We start from the raw sequence: 23,374 nt of genomic DNA, 5'->3' as shown, positions 1-23,374 counted from the left end.
AGGGCGGTTATCGGCCCCTTCCCTTCCTAGCGCCCGTTATTTAACGGGCTAAAATTTACTTGTCCTCTATAATAAAGCCCTTGGTTGTAATCCCGTGTCTTTGCGGCCCGTGTCTTTCTCGGCTGTTCTGGGCATGTGCAGAGCGCATTCCCAGAATGTCCGAGAAAGATACGGCCGCACGGACACGGGTGGCCATGTTGGGAGCAGGGAAAGACGGGGCAGGGAAAGACGGCGGTGGCAGCAGGACCAGCCTGACCGCAGTGGGGGGATGGCGGAAAAGGGACCGGCCTGACCGCGGGGGGGGGGGGGGACACGACACGGCGGGAAAAGGCGGTGGCAGTGGGACCGGCCCGATCAGAGAGAAGAAACAAACGGCGGGGCCAGGATCCGGACCGAGCGCGGGGGCGGCCGAGGGACGGGCTACGGGGAGGGCAGAAGCGGCAGCTGGGGGGCCGGGAGGGCAGAGGGGGTGCGCGCGCTGCAGCCAGAGGAGGCAGAGATAGGCGGCACCAAAGTACTACTAGCGCCCGTTAATTTAACGGGCTTAAAATCACTAGTTTAGAATAAAATCAGACACTGCAAAAAAGAACCCATCATAGGTATGACCAATGTTTCTTTACCCAAAAGGGCTTGAAATCTGAAAAGAAAAATAAGGTAGACACCAGCAACAGCCAATGGAGTGGTGCTATGCTGGGGTTGTGCCATTTGCTCTCCTTCTGTTCAATATAAGAGGTCTAATGGTGCAGCGGGGAAGTAACTTGTCTAGGGAGCAAGAGGTTGCCGGTTCGAATTCCCGCTGGTATGTTTCGCAGACTATGGGAAACACCTATATCGAGCAGCAGCATATAGGAAGATGCTGAAAGGCATCATCTCATACTGTGTGGGAGATGGCAATGGTAAACCCCTCCTGTATTTTACCAAAGAAAACCATATGGCTCTGTGGTCACCGGGAGTCGACACCGACTCAACGGCACAACTTTACCACTTTACCTATTTACCGATTTAACAGGGGTCTGTTGTCTTCGGTGCCTTGGTTGCTCATCTGTAAAAGGTACAAAGAAAGGATTAATAATATCTAAGCTTCCCCTAGTATTGTGAAAATTTTAGAGCCAGAAAAGTTCTCACAATTTTTTGATGTTGGATTGACCATTCTCTAACTCATTCTTTTCCACTGTTTAAACGGTTCTCTTATTTTATGTCTATGAAAATAACTTAACTGTAAATTAACTATTTTAATCACTGGATTTTTATGAAAGAAGAATAATGTTTCTGCAGTATGCCATTTGCAAATTTTTAAGCTGGGGAAAAAAATAAGACACATAATTGTTTGATTTAACAGCTAGGTCAGAGGATGTCGTCATGGCAATTTGCTGACCAAGCTACAATTATCTTTATCAATTTAATGGAAGTAAATATTGTGCAAAGGCACAGTAACCTCAGTAATAAAAGTCTTTTTAATTTTAACTGGTCTCCTCTAATTTGGGAGTACCCTAGTTTTCAGGTAAAAAAGGAATCTTAAATATTTAAGTGCCAAGTTACTCAAATGAAACCTGATGAAAGCAATCCATTTTAAATTTACTATGCTTTATTAGGATACTGTAGAGATATGTGAAGTTTCATCATCTATGCATGTTGTGCATACTTTTCTAGAAGTGTTTGAATATTGTCCAATCTGCTTTCCAGACTTGGAAATATGTAGTACAGTCTTAATTCTTCACATGCCAGTGAAGATGTTTAGAAATTTCTTAACCTCTCCACTAGCATGTGAAAAATTAAGACTATACTACATATTCACAATCATTCACATATTAGTTTCTGCCACTTTTTTCATCTTCTGCTAGCAATATAAGATAGACTTACAATTAGCCACTTGCCTAGTTGCCAGTAATAAATATGAATTGGTTCCAGTTGAAGAATATAATATTGTCCATGCAGCCACCATAATGCTGCCATGTGTTTATAGAGTCTTGATATAAACATGCTTGTTTGTTTTTCTTTTTCCATAATTATTATTGGAGAAAGCAAGGTGAACTGGGACAAGGATGTGTGCTGCGACTTCCCTCCTAAGCTTCAAGGAGTTCCTGATCTCTTGAATGCACACACCACTGATACATCCTTCCGTCTCTCGCTCAACTAAGCACTGCCCACTGTGAAGGTAGTACTCAGCCAGTGAATATTGGGTTGGGGACACAGAGTGGCAGTGACAGAGTGGAGCAGTGACTGGACAGGAAGATGAGGTGGTTGTCCTTGCTTGGATCAGGTAAGCAGCTGGAGGGAGCTGTTGAATCGGCAAAACACAGGTGCTATATGAAGAAAATATATAGTCAGCCAGATCCCTACCCCTTCCTGGATCGTTCGGCCAGCCTTTCTCTAGAGAACGCACCTGAGCCTCCCTCCTCCTAAGTAGGTCCATCAAGAGGGAAGTCCTGAGCAGCCATGTGAACACACTGACTTTGGAGATGTTGCTCAGCCCTGGTACAGCATCTCTTCCACTCCTAGGGTTTTGAGGATGAGACAAGAGCCTTGGTTTCTTCTGAGGGGGTGACCAGCTCTGGATGCTCCAAGTCTGAGAGGTCTGGAGGACTGTCTTTGGGATCAGGAATTCAGACTGGGGCTGGCTTGTTCCCTCCTCCTTTAGGGCCGGAATCTGCATAAACCTCAACAGTGCTAGAGCATGGATCTGCTCATCTTCCAAATCCTGGAATGGAATCCGGAAGCTAACTGGGCAAAGAGACAACTTTCAAAGTGGTGATTCTGTTTATATTAAGCAGTGCGGGGGACTGGCCCTATTCAGCCCCTAGAACAGCATCCTTCCAGTGGCTGTTCTGGTGTCTCCCCTGTGGTTATCTTTTTTTAAAGATTGTGAGTCCTTTGTGGAAAGGGAACTCTCTTTTTCTTTTCCTATGTAAACCACTTGGTGAATTTTGTTGTTGTTGTTGTTGAAAAATGATTTATAAGTAGTAGTGGAAAATCATAATAGGAAAGGCCTGGAGCAGTGTGTGAAGGGGTGGGTGCTCAGTGGGTCCAGGTGATCAGAGGAGGGCAACAATCTCCTAAGCTATGTGTAATGCTGATATAATGTGTGAAGTTATGGGACAATTGTAGCAACTTTCAGAGAAAATGCATATGGAATTTCCAATGTCATGCCAGTTGCTATGACACAAAGTAAATGTCAGAAAGTAGTCTGTGAATTTGTGAGTAGCTTTTTGGAATACTGTGTTTAGTAGATGAACTTGAGTTGAGATTATGTGGTGTGTAACAAGTTATTGTGCAAACTAATGAGAAGAGATTGACTTCATGCAGAATGTTTTATTTAGAAAATCTTAAGGTGGAATATTTAAATGCTTTTAAAATTTTATTTTAAGACTTTATGGTTCGGGAATGTCAGTCTGCTGCATAAGGCTCCTAACTTTGGAACGAGTTTGAGTTCTGTGCAGATATTACTCCTACACATATGTGTGTGCACACACATACACACATATATCCCAAATGCATGGAGTGGAAAGTAGGACCCTGCTTGTTGGCCCTGCCCCACAGACTGTGCATTTAAGCAAGTGCATAAATTGGACCTTTACAGTCATATATGTGCATAAATAGTTCATGTGCCTGGAACCTTACATGATCACTGTTCCTGGGCAGGCATTGACACCTTTTACCAACTTTAGAGCATGGCCAGTATGTAGCAAGTGGGACATGTGCCCTTCTATAACTCATGATTTAGCAACTTTGGGAAGACTGCAAGGGAAGCCCTGCAGGAGGGCAGTAGTGATAGTTTGTGGGGATTATTAGTCAGTATTTGACCATCCAAGCATAATAACTTGAAAATTAAAAAGGAACAATCCAAGACCAATAGGCCCAAGTACGCTGTAATCCAAGCTGTGGTTCACCTGGACAATGAGATGAGTAGTTCCAGACTGAGGAGCTAACTATGCATTTATCCTCTCTAATAAAAGGCTTGGTGTCCGTCCGTGGACAACCAAGCATGTGTCCGTGCCTCTCTCAGCCGTTCTACGCATGCGCAGAGCGCATGCGCAGAACGGCCGAGTCAGAAATGGACAAAGGGAACAGGCGGCCATGTTTTTGACATTGCCCGGCCGCAGGGAGAACAGATGCGGCTGCTGCAGCCGCTTGGAGGCAGAAGTGGCGGTGGGACCACACCACCCGCAGGTGGCAGACAAAGTTACGGCTGCGGCAGCCGCTTGGAGGCAGAGGCGGCGGCAGTACCAGACCACCTGCAAGCGTCAGTCAAAGATGCGACTGCAGCAGCCGCTGGAAGGCAGAGGCGGTGGCGCCACCAAAACACCCTCGGATGTTATTTTCTTTCCGTGCCGAGGAGCTGACAAGCGGCTGCGGCAGCCGCAGGGAGTCTGAGGCGACGGAGGCTCCAGGACCACCGTAGAGAGTGAAGAGGCGAAAAAACCGCGGTGAAAGCCAGCAAGGGCAGGCGACACAATGGGCGGCTAGGGCAGCACACAGCCCGGCCAAGGGGAAAGATGAAACAGCGGCGGAGGCCCCGGAACATAAAGTTGCAAAAAGTTACACTAAGCAGTACACAAACCCCAGAAACTCAAAAAGGCGGCGGCACCAGACGCGGCTGGGCTCCATTGTCAGGGCGCGAGGAGGTGTGGAGGGCAGCACTGGCGGAGCCCCCGAGGGGGCGATCCGGAAGGAGAGAGACGCCGCGTAAGAACTCGGCGCCCCCTCGCCCCGAGAACAAACGTCCCCCCTCCCCAATAGCCTCTCGAGGAGCACAAGGGCAGCTGAGAGCCCGGGACCCGCCACAGCGCATCCCTCCTCTCCGCCCCGCGGCGGCACTTACAGCCATTCTGCGCTCCTCGGGATGTTCTTGGGGACGCTGTGGGGCCCCAGCCCGTGACAGTCTACCGTAACATAATCAGATATACAGTGGGAGTCTCACAGGAGATTTGGGTCTTTGAAAATCTTTCCAAAAAAAAAGTAAAGAGAGGCTGTCAGATTTCTGCAGAGGATTGTAGAGACTTTAACAGACAACCTATCAATCTGTTTTCCATTTGCTGAGGATATATTTGTGGGTAAAGAGCATGCTCTCAGGACAAAGTATGCGAACAGGCAGGGGACCCGGCGGGGGTTATGAAACATCCCCACTGACCACAGAAATAAAGCAATCCAACTGTACCCACAGAAGCAGAAGAAGAAGAAACTCTAAGCTGCATTTTACGCTCCAAAGCCAAAACCTTTGGGAGAATGATAGCCCCACCATTTCCACATTACACTGGAAGGCTTTTTCCTTGCTGATTCTTTATATGTCACATTCTTCATTAGCTAAGTACAGAGTAATCAGCATTGTGAGATTGTGGACTTCCTCAGTTCAGGATAGTGCAGAAGGCTGAGCACAGAAAAGGTCAGGGCTCTTTTTATAGAATTCCACACAATGCAGATAAAATCAAGAGTTCCCTAAGCAATTAGTGGTTAGGTCCCTGTGGAAGTAAGTACCTTTCGAAGTGGTTTTGACAGATAGAGAAAGAAGTGAGAATAAACCAGAGATTTATTGAATTTGGGGAGGGAGAATCAGCCTGCAATAAGATTGGAACATATTTGATTTATCTCTTGGGTGCAACTGGATTTACTGTTTGGTATCTTCAAAAAAGGTGAGAATGAGTGCCAAACTACATATGATGCAAAAGATCTGTGAAAAAAATGCAGTCACCCACTCTCTATTTGTTTGGGGCATGGCTTTACCACTGCCTCATTCAAACAAGGCACAAGGCCTTTTCTTGCAGCAGATTGGCTGAGGTAGACGGGGGGTGGGTCATTGGCTGGCTACAGGTACGCACTCCGGCTTTCCTTCCTCAGTCCATTAAGAGCACCAACTCCCTCCCTCCTGTCCCTAGATGCAGTGTGGGTTTTACTGGTGGCCCATATTGAGGGCCGGGTAGAAACTTTTGGTCCCCTGCAAAAAAACCACAGAGGAAATGGAAAATTAGAACAGGGTGGAGGAAAACAAAGACGGAGAGAAAGAGACAGAGAGAGAGACATACAGACAGACACAAAGAAAAACAGACAGCAAAAGACAAAACAAGAAATGAAGGAGGAAGACAACAATAAAGAAAAGAAAAGTAATAAAGAAGGAAAAAGAGAGAAGAGAGAATTAGGAAAGAAAAAAACAAAATAAACAAAAAGAGAGGAAGGGGGGGAAAAGAGGTAAAATGAAGAAAAAAGGGAGAAGAAAAAAAGAAAAAGAGAAAAAGGAAAACACGCACACGCACGCACACACAAAACCACCAAAGAACACGCCCATTATAGAAAGAAGAGAGAAAAAGATACCGCCGAGAATAAAACATATAAAAAACAAAAAAAAACAAAAAAAGAGAGAGAGAAGGAAAGGAAAGAAAGGAAGAGAGACAGGGGCACACACACACACAAATATCTATCTATCTATCTATCTATCTATCTATGAAGAAAGCTTAAAGGGGGAAAAGACAGCTAGTGCCCGTTATTATAACGGGCTTAAAAATACTAGTATGCAATAAAATCTCAATTGTCTCCTCCCCCCCCCCATAGAAAAGCATCTTTTCGAAGCTGTGATTGAGTTCAGATTGAGTCAGAATCAGGGAGAGCACCCACAATTCCGCATTCCCTGTGGGTTTCTAATAAGTCCCCAAGCAGTGTTTTCCCCCATGTGGGAACAAACACACGTTTGGAACACGAGTGGTGCAGGAGCCACCTCAGAGTGTCAGAGGAATTGGATGAGAGAAGGAATGGACAAGGAAAAAGTGAAATGTGTCCTTTCTGCTGTGCCTCTCAATCACCCTCCCAAAGCTGCTTTTTTAAAACAAGAAAACCAGAGTTGGTTTTAATGTGCTGCTTTGTGACTGTGTGTACTGCATCTTTTTTTCAGGCGATTATCCATAGGAAATATAGGAGAAAGCGTATATATATGTGTTGTTTTGTAAACAGGAAGGTAATATGTTGTTTTAAAAAACTAAATATAAAGGTCAAACAGCATACCAAATTGGATCACAGCTCCCTTAGGGCATGAGTAAAATCTGCATAGTGTAATTTTCTGAGGAAAATGTATACAGATATTATGCAAATGAGAAATTGCATGATTCCCCCCCCCCCGAATAATTTCCAGTTCAAACTTTTCCAGAAACCTACATCTCTGATGATAAGATGCTCAGTCTGGACTGTAGGAAATCCAGGCTGGATGTGTTGGGAAACCAAACAATGAGCTGCGTTATAGAACCCTGTCTTTATGTCCTTATAGAACCCTGAGTTGATCGTGGCTTGCTCTGTGGTGATTAGGACACTATAGGCTGGTATGGAGGGCACGGGTTTAGGAGGAAATCGTAGTGTATTGTATCGGAAAGAGGAAACTGTTGGCAAGGAGGTAGCATTCTAGGAAAGCAAATGGAAAATGCTAATGGTGTTCGTTTTACTTTGGAGACTGTTTTCTACACATTTAGTGTTTGAGCATATTAAGACTTTAATACTTTAGGACATTTGTAGAGAATGCAAGATTGTATGGCAGAAGGAGCTATTAAGAGCTTCTGTTTCTTAAACAGTCATAAGAGGTAGACTGTGTTTGATGGTAATCTTAAAAACCAATCATATCATTCTGCTAAAGGTATCTGTTTACTCTCTGCATCATATGAACTCTCCTTTTGGTCTTCAAAGAAAGCAAACATTAAATCACTTTTAACATTTAAATTACATTAAATCAACTAAACAAAGACTTCTGTGTGACCCTAATCACTGTTGATCCTAGTTTTATTTTGGTTTTTCCATTGCTTCTCTCGTGTATGAATGATGAGTCTATGCTCTTGCTGACAGAGGAAGGGACCCGCAGATTACAGATCACATGACAAAGTTTCCTTGCTCCAGTCTTCTCCAATACAAGGAGGGCCAAACTGGCTTTTATGGTCTTGGCTCCCTATGGGAAGGAAATGTCTCATGGAAATTGGTGAGTTGGCAAATGATCAGCCAATGGGAACTTTTAGCAAGCAGGAACTTCCAGCCAATCACATAAAGCACAATGGCGTAAAGTAATCGTGGGCAGAGCCGGCCCCTCAGATGCTCCTTCAGATACATCTTCATTCTGATTGGTCAGCTTCCCACTGTGAGTGCTGGGCCACGGACACAGAGACCAATTGACATATTGGGAAGAAGAGGCACAGTTTTAAAGAGCAGATTATTCCTCTCCCCTTTTGCTTTGCTGTTTCTAGGTACAGCAGAGGAGCCTAGCTCCAATGGATGGAATTCAAAGTAAGTAGGCCTTTATTTTCAAATAGTGTTCCAGTTAGTGTTGGCAACTCCTACTGAAGCTATTCTTGTAGGATTCCGCCCCACCCCCACCAGTGTTTTTCACAATATTAACCCAAGGGAAGGGTCTGCCTCCTTCTCAAAGCAGTTTACATAGCAAAAGGAATGAGACAATTGTTTGCTGTACCCCAGATGGCTCTCCCAAGACAGACTGGAGTTAAAAACAAAACCCTGCAGCGTGGTGTAGTGGTTAGAGTGCTGGACTAGGACCGGGGAGACCCGAGTTCAAATCTCCATTCAGCCATAAAACTAGCTGGGTGACTCTGGGCCAGTCACTTCTCTCACAGCCTAACCTACTTCACAGGGTTGTTGTGAAAGAGAAACTTAAGTATGTAGTACACTGCTCTGGGCTCCTTGGAGGAAGAGCGGGATATAAATGTAATAATAATAACAACAACAACAACAGTAGGGCATACAGAAATCATTTACATATTGTCTGTTTTTATAAGATTGCAGTAGAATAAAATATCCACCTTATTTCACTGTTTTGCAAAGGCCTTTACAAACTCAAAACCGAGAATTACACATTCTCCCCTCGCTCACCAATAATACATGATTTTGTGGTTTGTTCTTTTTGTTGTTGTTGCTGCATCAGAATGAGATTTTGTAAAGTGATTCATGGGGAAATGTTTTAAAAGATGCCCTTATGCCCTGCCACTGAAGTGCTCATTATTAAATCCTACTACTACCCTTTGAATCTTTACAGGCGTTTCACCGGCATATAGTGGTTATCCAAAAGTGTGTGTCTCCTCCCCACCAAAGGTATGTGTGTTCTAGTGGCGTGAAAAAAAACACAAATTGGCCCCACCAGCTTCACACTTCATCAGCTGCCACTGTCACCTTGCACATGGTTTGACTATTTCAGTAATAATGCCTGCACTTGATTGTCAGCTCAGCTTACATAGCCCAAACTTACTGGCTGACATATTTCATGGAGAACTGTAGATGGAAGAGAGAGACTGTTGTGATGTGCTCTAAACCTGTCCATGCTTCTGCAGAGTTGGGGCTACTCCATGCCTACTAAGCATTGCGTCAGCATAGTTGCAACGCTACTCCCATAATTACCCAATGGAAGTGATTGGTGTTGCAACTAGGATGACTCAATGGTAGTAGACATGGAGCAGCCCTGCCTGTCTGCAGCAGCATGGACATGTTTTAGAGGGTATCATAACAGTGTGGGCGCCTTTCTTTAATCTGGCTGTTCTTTTAATGGTGTGTCAGCGACTATTATTGTATTTTTCTTAAGAAAAATTATTCAAAGTGGAGTACTGCAGGAGGCTGTAATCTACTGGTCAAACAGATGGCGGCCAGAAGAATAGTTAAATCTGTGGAGGTTTATTTTAAAAACATGTGTTTAATTTTTATATACATTCACTAAAATGTTAGATTAAGCAAATTTGACACTAAAAATTTATTACTATTTTCCATCTATAGATAAAATGGACAATTTTAATTTGTTGAATACATCTGTAATTTACAGTGACTCATAAGATGATTACCCAGCCAAATACTAGCTTTTCTTGGGAGTGGTGACCCTTTAAAAGTCATTTACAGCTTCATCCAGTTGGCAGGTCTGCATGGCTGTTCTCAGGAGAACAGGATTTTTACAGCTAGAACTGCTAATGCTTTAAATGCAGTAAATACAAAGTATGTTATAGAATTTGGAACCAGTCATCCTATGGAGATTCATTTGATAGGGGCTGGTATTGCTATTGCTGTTCTAGCTGGGTTATTTTGGCTAGATTTGGGACATCTCTGTGGCTTCGTAAGAACTTAAGTGCACAGAAAGCTGTCTTGAACCAGACAATTGGTCATTTAGCTCAGTATTGCCTGTTCTGACTGACAGTGGCTCTCCTGGGCCATGGTTTGAAATTGTCAAACCATGTGCAAAGTTTATGCAGTGGCAGCTGATGAAGTCTGAAGCTGGTGGGGGCAATTTGTATTTTTTTCATGCCATTACAACACAGATACCTTTGGTGGCGGGGAGACACACACTTTTAGATAACCAGCATATACCGGTGAGAAGCCCATAAACTTGTAAAGATAGTCTTTCCCATCTGGAAATGCCAGAGATTGTACCTGGGAACTTCTGCATGCAAAACAGATGCTCTATCACTGAGCTTCAGTCCCATCCCTGTAAGAACTTAAAAAGAGCCTTACTAGCTCATATCAAAGGCCTACCTAATCAAGTATCCTGCATCCTACGGTGGTTCAACAGATCGCCTTGGGAAGCCCACAAGAGGTGAAAGCATATCCCTCCTGCCACTGCTTCCCTGAAACTATACGGTATTATTTATCATCTATTATTTATTTATATACTGTGTTAATTCTACCCGGGGGGGGGGTTATAGAAAAAAGATGGTTCCCTGTCTCAAAAATTCTCACAATCTAAAAAGAAACGATAAACACCAGCAACAGCCACTGGAGTGCTGTGCTGGGGTTGAATAGGGACATTTGCTCTCCTTTACAATAGGTGGGAACCTGGATTTCACATACAGCCATCAAAAGTAGTACTCTGATAGATTTGTCCTTTATAAATTTGTCTTATCACCTTAAAACCATCTACTGTATGCTAATAGCCACCAGCATATCCCCTGCTAACTTGGCAAAGAGGCACCTTTTAACATGGTGATTCTTTTTATTTAGCAGGGAGAGAGTCGTCTTTTTTCTAAACTAAAATGCCTCAAGTGTTGTAGCCTTGCCTCATAAGAAAGGTGCTCTAGGCCACTGATCATCTTGGTTGCCCTCTTCTGCAGCTTTTCCAGTTCTACAATGTCCTTTTTTAGATGTGGTGACCAGAATTGTACGCAGTACTGCAGGTGTGGCCCCACCATAGTTTTGTATAAGGGCATTATAATATTAGTAGTTTTATTTTCAATCCCCTTCCTAATGATCCCTAGCATGGAATTGGCCTTTTTCACAGCTGTTGACTACTGCACTTGCCACTTTGTCACCCTCTCACCCAGTTTGGGGAGATCCTTTTGGAGCTCCTCACAATCCGTTTTGGATTTCACTACCCGAAAGAGCTTGGTATCATCTGCAAATTTGGCCACCTCACTGCTTACCCCTACGTCTAGATCATTTATGAATAAATTAAAAAGCAACGGTCCCAGTACAGATCCCTGGGGGACCCCACTTCTTACTTCCGTCCATTGTGAAAACTCTCCATTTATACCTACCCTCTGTTTCCTGTCTTTCAACCAGTTAGCAATCCACACATGTACTTGTCCCTTTATCCCATGACTGCTAAGTTTCCTCAGGAGTCTTTGATGAGGAACTTTGTCGAAAGCTTTTTGAAAGTCCAAGTATACTATGTCAACTGGATCACCTTCATCCACACACTTGTTGACACTCTCAAAGAACTCCAAAAGCTTTGTGAGGCAAGATCTATCTTTGTGGAAGCCATGCCGGTTCTCTCCCAGCAGGGCCTGTTGTTCTATATGCTTTACAATTTTATCCTTGATGATGCTTTCCATCAATTTGCCTGGAATGGACGTTAAGCTAACCGGCCTGTAATTTCCCAGATTGCCCCTGTATCCCTTTTTGAAAATCGGTGTTACATTGGCTACTTTCCCATCCTCCGGTACAGAGCCCAATTGTAGGAATAAGTTATATGTTTTAGCAAGGAATTCGGCAATTTCACATTTGAGTTCTTTGAGGACTCTTGGATGAATGCCATCTGGCCCTGGCGATTTGTTAGTTCTCAGATTTTCCAGACAGTTTTAGAACATTATCTCTTGTCACTTCTATCTGATTCAGTTCTTTAGCCTCCATCCCTAAAAAGCCTGGTTCAGGAACAGGTATATGCTCAGTATCCTCTGCTGTGAAGACGGATGCAAAGAACTCATTTAGCTTCTCTGCAACCTCCATATCCTCAATAATCCCTTTCACTCCCTCATCGTCTACTGGTCAATGTGACCATTGTGCACGTGAGATGCACTTTCTTTGTAATACTTCTCCATATATGAGGCATTTGCTGGCTAGGGTTTCATCTCCAGTAGTACAGTATAGGAGTGCAAGCGCTTCTCCGATAAAGTTCAAGGAAAACAATTACTGAATGACTGAAGCCAGATGTTTAAGGCAAAGGGGAAGCGAAGTGTGTGTAATATTCTCACTCCAAACATGAGAGTAGTATGACTGCCTTGGGAGACATGAAGTAGAGCTGTGATGGTGGCAAATGTACTATCTCTTTTTTTCTCTGGCTTGAGACCACCCAGTCACTCTTCAGAACAGATGCAGCAGTAGTTTATTTTTCCAGTATAATGCTTTCCTGTTTATCAGAGGAGGACAGCTTTATTTGAATTGGGAAGAGTCATCTTATAACTGAATCAATTCTGGTTGTGGAGTTAGGGTTGTGCAATAATTATTTGAAATATTAGCACTTGCAGTTATTTCTGCTACACAGATTGATGCTCCTTGTAATAAATGTGATAGGAATAGCTTAAAAGTCCTATTTATGAAGGGAGGGCAGGAAAAGATACTTGAATATCATTCCAGGGCATTAATACAGTCTGCATATAGAACTGGAATAGGGCTAGTATTGGGCTTGAGTCCTAGAGAACCAGTTTAGTGACATGTTTAGTGACGAGATAGTGATGGCCACCAGCTTGATGGCTTAGACAGATACATGGAGGACAAGTCTATCTGTGGCTACTAGTCTTGATGGCTATAGGCTGCCTCCAGGCTGAGGCAGAATGCTTCCTAAATACCAGTTGCAGAGGAGCAGTGAAAGGAGAGAGGGCATGCCTTCGTCTTTTGCTGTGGCCTTCCCGGAGACATCTAGTGTGTCACTGTGTGAAACAGGATGCTGTGTTAGATAGGATTTGGGCCCGATCATGCAGACAATTCTTATAGTCCAGGGACCCTATTGAGTATAGGAAACTGCTACAGCTCCCAAAAGTGCTCTGGAGGTCAGCCATGATCTCTATCCTCAAAAGTGGGGGAAAGGAGGAGCCAGGTAACTATAGATCTTTTATCTTGATAATACCTGACGAGATCCTAGAATAGATTAATAAGCCATCTGTTTTGAGTCCCCAGAAAAGAATGTGGTGATCAGTAGGCACTAGCATGGGATTTCAGGAGAAGTGAGGACATGGTTTTAACTCTGATGGAGCCACCACACACGCCCTGCTCATCCATGGTGTGTGTACTGCACTGTGTGTGAGCCACTGTATGCAATACATTTTGTGCTTCATAAAATAGACTAAAAATTAAAGGTGTGCATAGACTGCAGTTGGGTCTGAATTTGAACCAAACTGCAGGCCCACGAACTGGTTTGGCTCCTTAGAAGTTCAGCTCAAATCAGGCTGCGCCAGAGGCAGTGGTGAAAAGCACCTTTAAAACTAAATTAGTAGGTCCTTACTGGTGGTACTGCTGCTCCAGGCAGCTTCCAGGTGCTGCAGCACTACCTGCCGCAGCCTGCGCAATGGCTGTGCAGGGGCTGCACTGTCACACCTGGAAGCTGCCTGGAGCAGCAGTACCACCGATAATGACTTAATACTTTTAAAGGTGCCTCTTGCCACCCTTGCCAGCCCTTGAAACACTGAACTGGTTCGAGCTGAACCGCTGAATGAGTCAAACAGGTTCTTGGACACACGGTTCAGTCCACATTTGGACCAAACTGCAAACATTGGTCTGAGCATACCACTAATTTTGAGTCTATCTTATGAAGCACAAAGTGTATTGGATACTGCATTAGCAGCGATACCAGGTGAGCGGGGGATGGAGTTGCGGGCCCAGCCAGAGAGATGGGCATGCAGGCCGCCATTTTTGTCCCCTGTCACATGTTGTGGGCAGACCAATCAGATTATAGGAGCTCCTGGCTCCATTATGTTCTCTCTCAATTGCTCTGCGGGCAGGCACCCTTCCACCCATCCCTTAACACAGTGTGGGATTTTTTCCGGTTGCCTTCTGCGGCCAAGTAGGAATTTTTTCGGTCTGATTGGCTATGCTTGAGACCTTTTCCAATCTACTTCTCACTGACTTTGTCACTGGGTTTATTTGGTCACTTTGCAGTTGAGTGTGGGTTGGGGTGGATTAATTGCATTGATGTTGGGCTGGAGGCCCTTTATGGTGAGTGGGAATACGGAGGAAGGCTTGGTGATCTTGTGGTCGAGATGAGGTATGGACTGGCATCAAGCCAAATCAGAGCCCTGTCCTTTGCCCTCCTGTGGGCATACCTCCTATGAGACTGAGCCACATAGGGGATACCCTCACTTTAGTTCAATTCCTTGTTGCAGGTTTTGTCATTATTTAATAAAGTGGCCCTAGTTTCTTCCAGCTACGCATGTCCTGTCATTATTTGGTTCTGGGTTCGCAATGGTTCATGCACAATGCACATCAACCATGCATCATGCACATCAACCATGGAAGACTGGGACATGTGTGTTGGCTCTATGAGTTTCAAAACCGTGTCCTTCTCATTGCTGGGAGCAAAGATGAAATGGTGTCCAGTGTTCCCATTCTCTTACCTGAACAACGTTTAATTTTCCACACCTACGACTTCTTATTCTGTAGAATACTTTTTAGCTCATCCAGTGCTGTTGACAACTGAATGAGTTATAAGATTTATCTGGATTTGAAATTAGATTTTGTCATGTAGTCTTGTCAAGTCAGATGGGATAGGGAATAAACAGCAAACCTAACCCTCAATTGTATACATTTTTGGTACAAAAAGACTATGTATAATAACAGTTGCAACTAGTAATTTTTCTTTGAAAGTGAATGTTCTTGAAATATTTTAAGATGACTCTCAGTCTGCAGTGCTAAGGTATGTTCCCAAGGTCAGGTGTGATGTAAAATAATACTAAGAGGCATGCATGAGCATTCTTTTCCTATTTCCCCCCCCATTTTTAACCTCCTGTCTTTATTTTGAAAAAAGATCCTCTAATCTTATGTAACATTTGTTCTAAAAAGCAACATCTATATTCCCTGTAACACACATGAGAAGTACCTTGGGTATATCTTCTGGTTTCTGGAATTTAGTTTGTGAAATACATGAGCATCCTTGTAGTTTGAATGCTAAAATGGTTGTTTTAGTTAAACCATTTATTCCAAAAGAATTCATATAATTTCCTTGAGGCTTGTAGTGATTTATTTATTAATTAGATGGATTTTAATTGAATAGTGCTTTATGTTGCTCAAAAATTAGGGAAAGATGTGTGCCAGTACAGGCAGGAAGGCTACCTTTGTGTATGCCTGCTCATTCTTCTAACCCTTTGGTATACTAACCAGATTAGATATTTGCCTATTGTAAAATTTGTGGTGGCTGCTTTTGGGATTGATAATTGCTCCTTTCTGAATGTTGTCTTCATTGACAGAATGGTTTGCTTTATTTTATTTATTTATCTATTTATCTATTTATCTATTTATATATCATATTTATATACCACCTGATACATGTATCTCTAGGTGGTATACACAATTTAAAACACAACAGATGTATGTTGTGTGTTTTTATGATTGGGGAAAAAATATCTTGAGATTTGATATGATCTGTGGCAGGTGGGAGCCGCAAGTTTGTTAAAACCCCTGCTAACTTGGCAAAGGGGCACCTTTTAACATGGTGATTCTCTTTATTTAGCAGGAGGAGAGTAACTGGCCCTATCCACCTCCAGCACAGTACCTGAAACCAGCACAGAAACCATTGCTGGTGTCTATCTTGTGTTTCTTTTTAGATTGTGAGCCCTTTGGGGACAGGGATCCATCTTATTTGTTTGTTATTTCTCTGTGTAAACCGCCCTGAGCCATTTTTGGAAGGGCGGTATAGAAATAGAATAAATAAACAAACAAACAAACAGTTAACAAGTTAGAATTTGGAGGAGAGGCCTGAGCTTCAGTGTGAATTGAAGCAACCTCTACAATTTGGACTGAAGTTAATCGGGCTGCCCCTCTCCAGTGCTCATTTGAATTGCGGGGCCTCTCCACAATGCTGAGGTAACATTGTTTGTTTGCCTTTTGCTGTAAGAGATGTCTATTAAATTCAGAGTTGGAACTTGCGAATATCTTAATCTTAAATATTTATTTTAATCGTAAATAATCTAATATATTTATCTTAATCTTCCGAGGATTTCCGTCTTAAATATGTTCCTATCCTATCCCATAGTTCCTCCCCCTAAACTCACTGTTTTGCAGTGTTGAGCTCAAGTGTGTGCTGTGTGGTGTTGGTGGTGAGGCAGGGAAAGAGATAGCAAGAAAATCAGAGTCAAATTTCTAGTCAAGTGAAAAGGCATTATCATGTATCAGTGACAATGGAAATAAGGTTGATATAAAGCAAATAGTGTTCTACTCACATAAAGTCATGGAAAATTATAATGGGAGAGCTAATAAACATTCCCTGTAGGCCCATTTTGAAGAAAAGCTGGACATGGTTGTAGTAAATCATTATGCCAGCTAGCAATAATCTTGCAGTTTTGGGACTTGATGGTCTGTAAAAGGATGTTGCAACATGACACATCTGGAGCTTAGTTTTTCCACTCTGAACCCATAACTCTTAACATCTACCACGTTTAAGAGCATGAGATTTTTTGCATATATTTACAAACCTGTTTTCAATGTTTTCTATGTTTTTCATTATGAATGAGATTATGTAAGCTAGAGTAATTTCTGACTGAAAATATAAATATTCATTGCTGAATTTTTGCCCTTGTATCTTGATATTTTTAGGATGTCTCTCCTTTCTAATTATATAGTAAGTCAAATGACTAGAACATATTTGCTTTCTATTTTTTATTTTCTTTAACACTACTTTAGCTGCCTAAACATTTCAAAAGATTTATGTTCACTTTCATAAAAACTGACATTACAGTATTAAGCACCTATTATTATAATAGCTGTTTCAAAAAAGTGCCAGAGATGAAGCCATCTTGAACTGCCCTATCTCATCTTCACTAGATTAAACTCTGCAAACTCATAGTGCTGTCTTCAGAATTTATCAGAAAGTTGTGCAAATATTTTTGTAGTACAAGTAGAATAGCTGAATTTCTTGAATTAATTGCAGTTGGAGAGGGCCTCTGTGTGTCTGAATACTTTGATAAATGTATAGATTTGTTAAACAAGGAAATTGAGTTTTTATATAATAACGTATTATACATCATAATTGCTTATGTGATTCATGGATGCGATGCAGTCATATCAGTGCTGGTTCCCATATGTATGCGAGATTTTAAAAAGAAGTTAACCTGACTTGCCTTCTATCTGCATTACACAAACTGATTATTTAATTTATTTATTCTGAGTTACTTATAAATGTACAGATTAAAATATAAACTGAGGCGCACTGACAGCTGAAAATAGTAATATGTGTATTGTCAGAATACTGTTGATTGAGCGGACTTCTTCCATCAGCAGTTTCTATAACCAAAGAATGATGGGAAGACAGCTAGGACTAGTTTATTTAGTGCTTGTCCTGCCCTGTGCAGAGGAGCTGTTGCCATTCACACCAGCTTGGACTTATCCTGACCCGCACCAGTGCCTTTCTTACTCTTGGAGCAATTGCTTTTGCCTACCAGGAAAAGCAGCTGCTCCCACAGGGACGAGACAGTGTGTGTGGAGGTAGTGGTGGCAGCAGCAGCAGCTTCTTGGCATTGGACAAGGCAAGAAGTAGCCTTGAGCCGGTCCTGGGAGCCTCTTTCTCCCCCCCCTCCTTTGTGCTTGTACTGATGCCAGTATTTATTCTTTATTTCCATTTTATATCCCGCTCTTCCTCCAAGGAGCCCAGAGCGGTGTACTACATACTTGGGTTTGTCCTCACAACAACCCTGTGAAGTAGGTTAGGCTGAGAGAGAAGTGACTGGCCCAGAGTCACCCAGCTAGTATCATGGCTGAGTGGTACTATATAACTACTATTACTACAAATATTTATATACCACTCTTTAACCAAAGTTCTCAAAGTGGTTTACATTTAAAAAAAAATGTAATACATAAATAAGATGGTCCTCTGTCACCATAGGGCCCACAATCTAAAAAGAAACATAAGATAGCTACCAGCAACAGCCACTAGGGGGATGTTGTGCTGGGGCTGGATAGGGCCAGTTACTCTCCTCCTGCTAAATATAAAAGAATTGTCACTTTAAAAGATGTCTCTTTGCTCAGTTAGCAGGGTTCTCTTAAACCTGAGATGGCATTCAAAAGTGAAGGGGGGTCTTTAAGTATAAATTAATCCTTAGTCATCTTAGCTGCAATTAAAGAAATTATTTAACTAAGTTCTCATGCTTGAAGTTAGACTGATTTTAAATTAAGGTTATTTGAATTAGCAAATTAAATCACCAGTGAAAAAGGCTGATTTTAAATCAGATTTTAATTCATTTTATTATTGGTTGTTATAGTCATAAACACATATTTGGCTGTGATCTGATTCTTTCTGTAAATGGAAGGCACATCAATTTGTGCAAAGAGGGTTTTGACTCTTTCCGCTCCTTGCCTCATTCCCTGTGCCTCCCTGAAAATCTGTTTCTGAGGTCTGGAGAACCTTCCCAAGCAAGCTGAAATAAATGAGGCACAGCTCTGTTGTGCAACCACAAGCATGCTTACGATAGCACACCACTCTGGAGTGCAAGCTCCAGACTTGGCACTAGGAACCAGCACAACAGTTTTTTGTTACCATAAAGTCCTTCCACAAGCAGTTCATTTCTTTGGATGCCAGCTTGTGCATAGAAACTGCCTCAGATGACCACAAAAGCAGAGCATTTTGTTCCTTCAACCTTCTCCCTTAGTGGAGAGTATTTATAGGGATATATGGTAAATAGAGAAAGGGTGTTTTCTTAGACACAACTTTCTACTCTTTATGTCAAGTACTTACTGATGGGAGGTATTCCCCAGAGAAATTAAATCTTTAAAGAAAGACAGTCTCATGTTTTTGGTGGGCTGGTGCAATAATCTGTTTAACATCAAAGATTGGTGTTTGTCAGATACAAAGGCCATTTATTTCTTGCAGAAACATCTAAAAGGCAGAGTGTAGTTCAAACATTAGATGTGGGTGCTGATGAATTGATTGTCTTTTACCCCTGGCTAAGTCATTCTGTCATCGTCTTTTTTTCTTTTCTTCTTTTCATGAGATGGATAAAATGGATTGATACTTTCAACTTTTGCCTTTGTTCCTTTTGAAAGAATGCTTTTAAATCGTCTCTTTTTTCATGAAACTGCTGCACTGACATCTCTCAAGTTAGAACTCTATCAGTTAACACCCCAGATAGACAGACATATTAGATAATGGCAGTAGTTAATCCTGCTCCACAGTTGTGTGTGAGAATGGTAATGAAGAATCCCTTTCCTATAACCAAATTTATATTTTAAAATGATGTGCGGGAGATGGAATGCAGACTTGTGCTGAGCAGGTTGGAAGAGTCATATACATCTGAAATATCCAAAATCATACAAGATAAATATATGTTGAACTTATTGCTGACTGAGGCTATGATATTCATTCATTCATTCATTCATTCATTCAATTTCTATACTGCCCTTCCAAAAATGGCTCAGGGTGGTTTACACAGAGAAATGACAAATAAATAAGATGGATGAATAGGGAAGTCCCCAGCTGGAATTTCAAATCTGCCATAAACTACTTTAAGTGGCCTTAAGCAAGCCACCCCCCATCTACGTTTCCCTCCTTTTATATATTTATTATTATTATTATTATTAAATAGTGAACTTGGGTGATCAAGGGAGAGCCAGCGTGGTGTAGTGGTTAGAGAGCTGTACTAGGACCAGGGAGACCCGAGTTCAAATCCCCATTCAGCCAGGATACTTGCTGGGTGACTCTGGGTGACACTTCTCTCTCAGCCTAACCTACTTCACAGGATTGTTGTGAGGAGAAACTTAAGTATGTAATACACCTCTCTGGGCTGCTTGGAGGAAGAGCGGGATATAAAATGTTTTTTTAAAAAAATTAAATAAATAATCAGTTTGGAATTGAAACAGGTCTAATCCAAATTAGGATAGGGATTTTTACATACTCAGAAGATGCCCTAGCTACACATAAGTATATATTTTTGTAAATTTGAAAAAGGGACTGTGGACTGTCTTGATAGTGGTTTCTATATACTTGCCGGGCGGGGGGCGGGGGGTGTTGGGTGGAATCTCTCTAGCCACACAAGTATATATTTTTGTAAACTAAAAGGTAAAGGTGGAAACCCAAACTATCCAGGACAGAGCATGCTCAGTGGCTTCCAGGAGCTATAGAATGTTGAAAGAGTCTGTGGAGTTGGGGTGGATGGGCAGAGAACTGGGGGCAGGAGAAGAGAGTGATTTGGCCTGCTTGAGCCTCCCTCCTGGAGGTGGCATTAAGGTTAGGGACAGATGCAACATTTTTCTACAAGTCCCTTTTGTGTATACTGTACTAATAGGTACTTGCCAAGTTTGCTATCATTTTGGAAGCAAAACGGAGCAACTCCACCGTAAGGTAGTGGTTTCTACATACGCAGGGAATCACCAGACACACAGAAATTTATGTTTTTGTAAATTAAAATGAAAACGGGAAGGAATTCCAGATAAATCTGGACTGAGCATGGTCGGTGGACCCAGGAACCATAGAATGTTGAAGGTGTTGATTGGAAGAAAAGCAGCAAAACCCTGGAGGCAGGGAGAATTAGCTTGTTCAGTCTTTTAAATGCTTAGAGAATCCTGGGAGTATTGGGGTTGGAGAGATGTAACACTTTTGCTGCAGGTGCCATGCAGGATTATACTGACCTATCTTACAGGTCATTGTAACGATTACAACAACGACAAAAATATGTGAAGCAGTTTGAATATTCAGAAATACTATAGGAGTGCTAAATGTTTGTTGCTAATAGCATAGGTATTGACAGAGAGCAGGATAAGAAAACTGTAGCCCAGGTGAACAGACTTGTCCATATTTTACATATAGAATGAATGTTGAACATTAAACAATTAAAGAAGCTTTGTCTAGTTGTATATAAGAACATAAGAACAACCCTGCTGGATCAGGCACAAAGCCCATCTAGTCCAGAATCCTGTTTCACACGGTGCCCCACCAGATGCCTCTGAGAAGCCTACAGGTAAAAGGTGAGGGCATGCCCTCTCTCCTGCTGTTGCTTCCCTGCAACTGGTATTGAGAGGCATCGTGCCTCTGAGGCTGGAGATGGCCCACAGCCACCAGACTAGTAACTATTGATAGACCTGTCCACCATGAATCTGTCTAAAGCCCCTTTAAAGCCATCCGAGCTGGTGGCTATCACCACATCCCATGGGAAAGAATTCCATAGATTAATTATGCGCTGTGTGAAAAAGTACTTCCTCTTCTCAGTCCTAAATTTCCCAGCCTTCAGTTTCATGGGGTGACCCCTGGTTCTAGTATTGTAAGAGAGGGAGAAAAATTTCTCTCTGTCCACCCTTTCCACTCCATGCATAATTGTATACAGCTCGATCGTGTTTCCCCTTAGTCACCTCTTTTCTAAGGTAAAGAGCCCCAGATGCTGTAGCCTAGCCTCATAAGGAAAGTGCTCCAGGCCCTTGAATATATTGGTGGCCCTCTTCTGCATCTTTTCTACAATGTCCTCCTTAAGATATGGTGACCAAAGCTTCATGCAGTACTCCAGATGTGGCCTCACCATAGATTTGTATAAGGGCATTATAATATTAGCATTTTCATTTTCAATCCCCTTCCTAGTGATTCCTAGCATGGAATTAGCCTTTTTCACAGCTGCCGTGCACTGAGATGACACTTTCGGTGAGTTGTCCACCACGACCCCAAGATCTCTCTCTTGGTCAGTCACTGACAGCTCAGATCCCATCAACGTATATGTGTTTTTTTGCCCCAATGTGCATCAGTCTACACTTGCTTACATTGAAAAGACCATAAAGAGTGCTATGATACAAATCACCTTTATTGTTGAAAATGATATAGACATGTATGTTTAATATCTAAAAATAGATTCCTAGATGCCATCTTATAAAGCAGTATAGCTTTATGCAATCTGCAAGTGGAATAGTATCCTGAAATAATGCCCTGGCATGTGGCAACACATGTTTGCAACTTGGTCTTTAGCTGCTGATCCCTTCTTACAGCCACTCTTCTGGATATAGAATTCTATCATTGACACTGCCAGATTCCTTTGAAATGTGTAAACGAATAGGATTCACCCCACCCACATGATATTAGCACTGAGATTAATGTGCAAATAAAAAACTTTAGTACAAAAACTTGACATAGTGTCTGGAATGGAATTGATCTAGAGCAGTGTTTCTCAGCGTTTTTGGAGTCATGGACTGGTACATTACTTGTGTACAGTTTCCCAGACCAGCAGTTAGTAAGGGGGTCACCCCCCCAAAAAAACTAATTTTGGGCCACTCTCTGGAGCTCATTTCTGGGCAGCCCTCGCTGCTGGATAATGTTCATTTCTAGGAAGCGAAATGAACGTTATCCAGCAATAAGAGCTATCTGGAAATGAGCTCCGGAGAGCCCCACCAGCCCCAGATTGGTTTTTTTGCGGGTTATTTTTATTAGTGATGCCTCACAGACCCCGGACCAGTGGTTGAGAAACACTGATCTGGCCTAATAATACCTTTTTTCTCTTTAGAAAGGGTTTATTGAAATCCTTTTAAAGCAGTTTTCAGATTACATTTCTCTTGCTTTTCCCATTGAAATGAACTTTGCTTTAAGGTATAGAAAGTCTGTATTGATAGAAAAAGCCCCTTCCAAAAAAATGTGTCTGGTTTGATACAATTTTTGAAAAATTAAAATAATGCTTATTAAGTCATGACAATAAGGAAATTGTCATTGTTTTGGGAGAAGTTTGATCTGTTTAACAAATTGCGGAATGTCTCTGGGGAAATGGTTGGAGGTTCAAGAATGGGATTATAGGATATTCAGTTGTGTAATCAAATCATTGTTCATGCCTGTTCCCCTAACCTAAAATTGTGAAGAGGCCTGTTTTGCAGTGAAGGAAAAGTGAACAACTTGCAGTTGTATCTCTGTGTACATACTTCTCTAGCTTTTATCACCGTGGTCTTTGAAACTGTGTCCCTAAATAGATGATTTCTGAATTTTTGGCTGTGCTTGTGAATAATGACCAATGCAGAGAAATATTGCTATAAGTCGATAAACATGTATCTT

At 42.2% G+C, this 23,374-nt stretch overlaps 1 protein-coding gene across 12 annotated transcripts in view; it reads left to right on the top strand.

Moving 5' to 3' along the window:
• Positions 1-23,374, top strand: part of ADD3 (adducin 3) — a 198,339-nt gene that overhangs the window by 55,362 nt on the left and 119,603 nt on the right. Inside the window, exon 1 of one of the 12 annotated variants that reach the window (XM_053306765.1) lies at positions 8,225-8,244. The exons of the other annotated variants lie outside the window; for them this stretch is intronic. The gene's annotated coding sequence lies outside the window, so the exon portion shown is untranslated. Of the gene's footprint in view, positions 1-8,224; positions 8,245-23,374 lie in introns of those variants that run through there. 12 annotated transcript variants of the gene reach the window in all.

Source organism: Hemicordylus capensis, chromosome 3 (assembly GCF_027244095.1).
Source record: "Hemicordylus capensis ecotype Gifberg chromosome 3, rHemCap1.1.pri, whole genome shotgun sequence".
In the NCBI taxonomy this organism is placed as follows: Eukaryota; Metazoa; Chordata; class Lepidosauria; order Squamata; family Cordylidae; genus Hemicordylus; species Hemicordylus capensis.
Note: the sequence above shows the minus strand (reverse complement) of the source record. Positions and strands in the feature narration are given on the sequence as shown.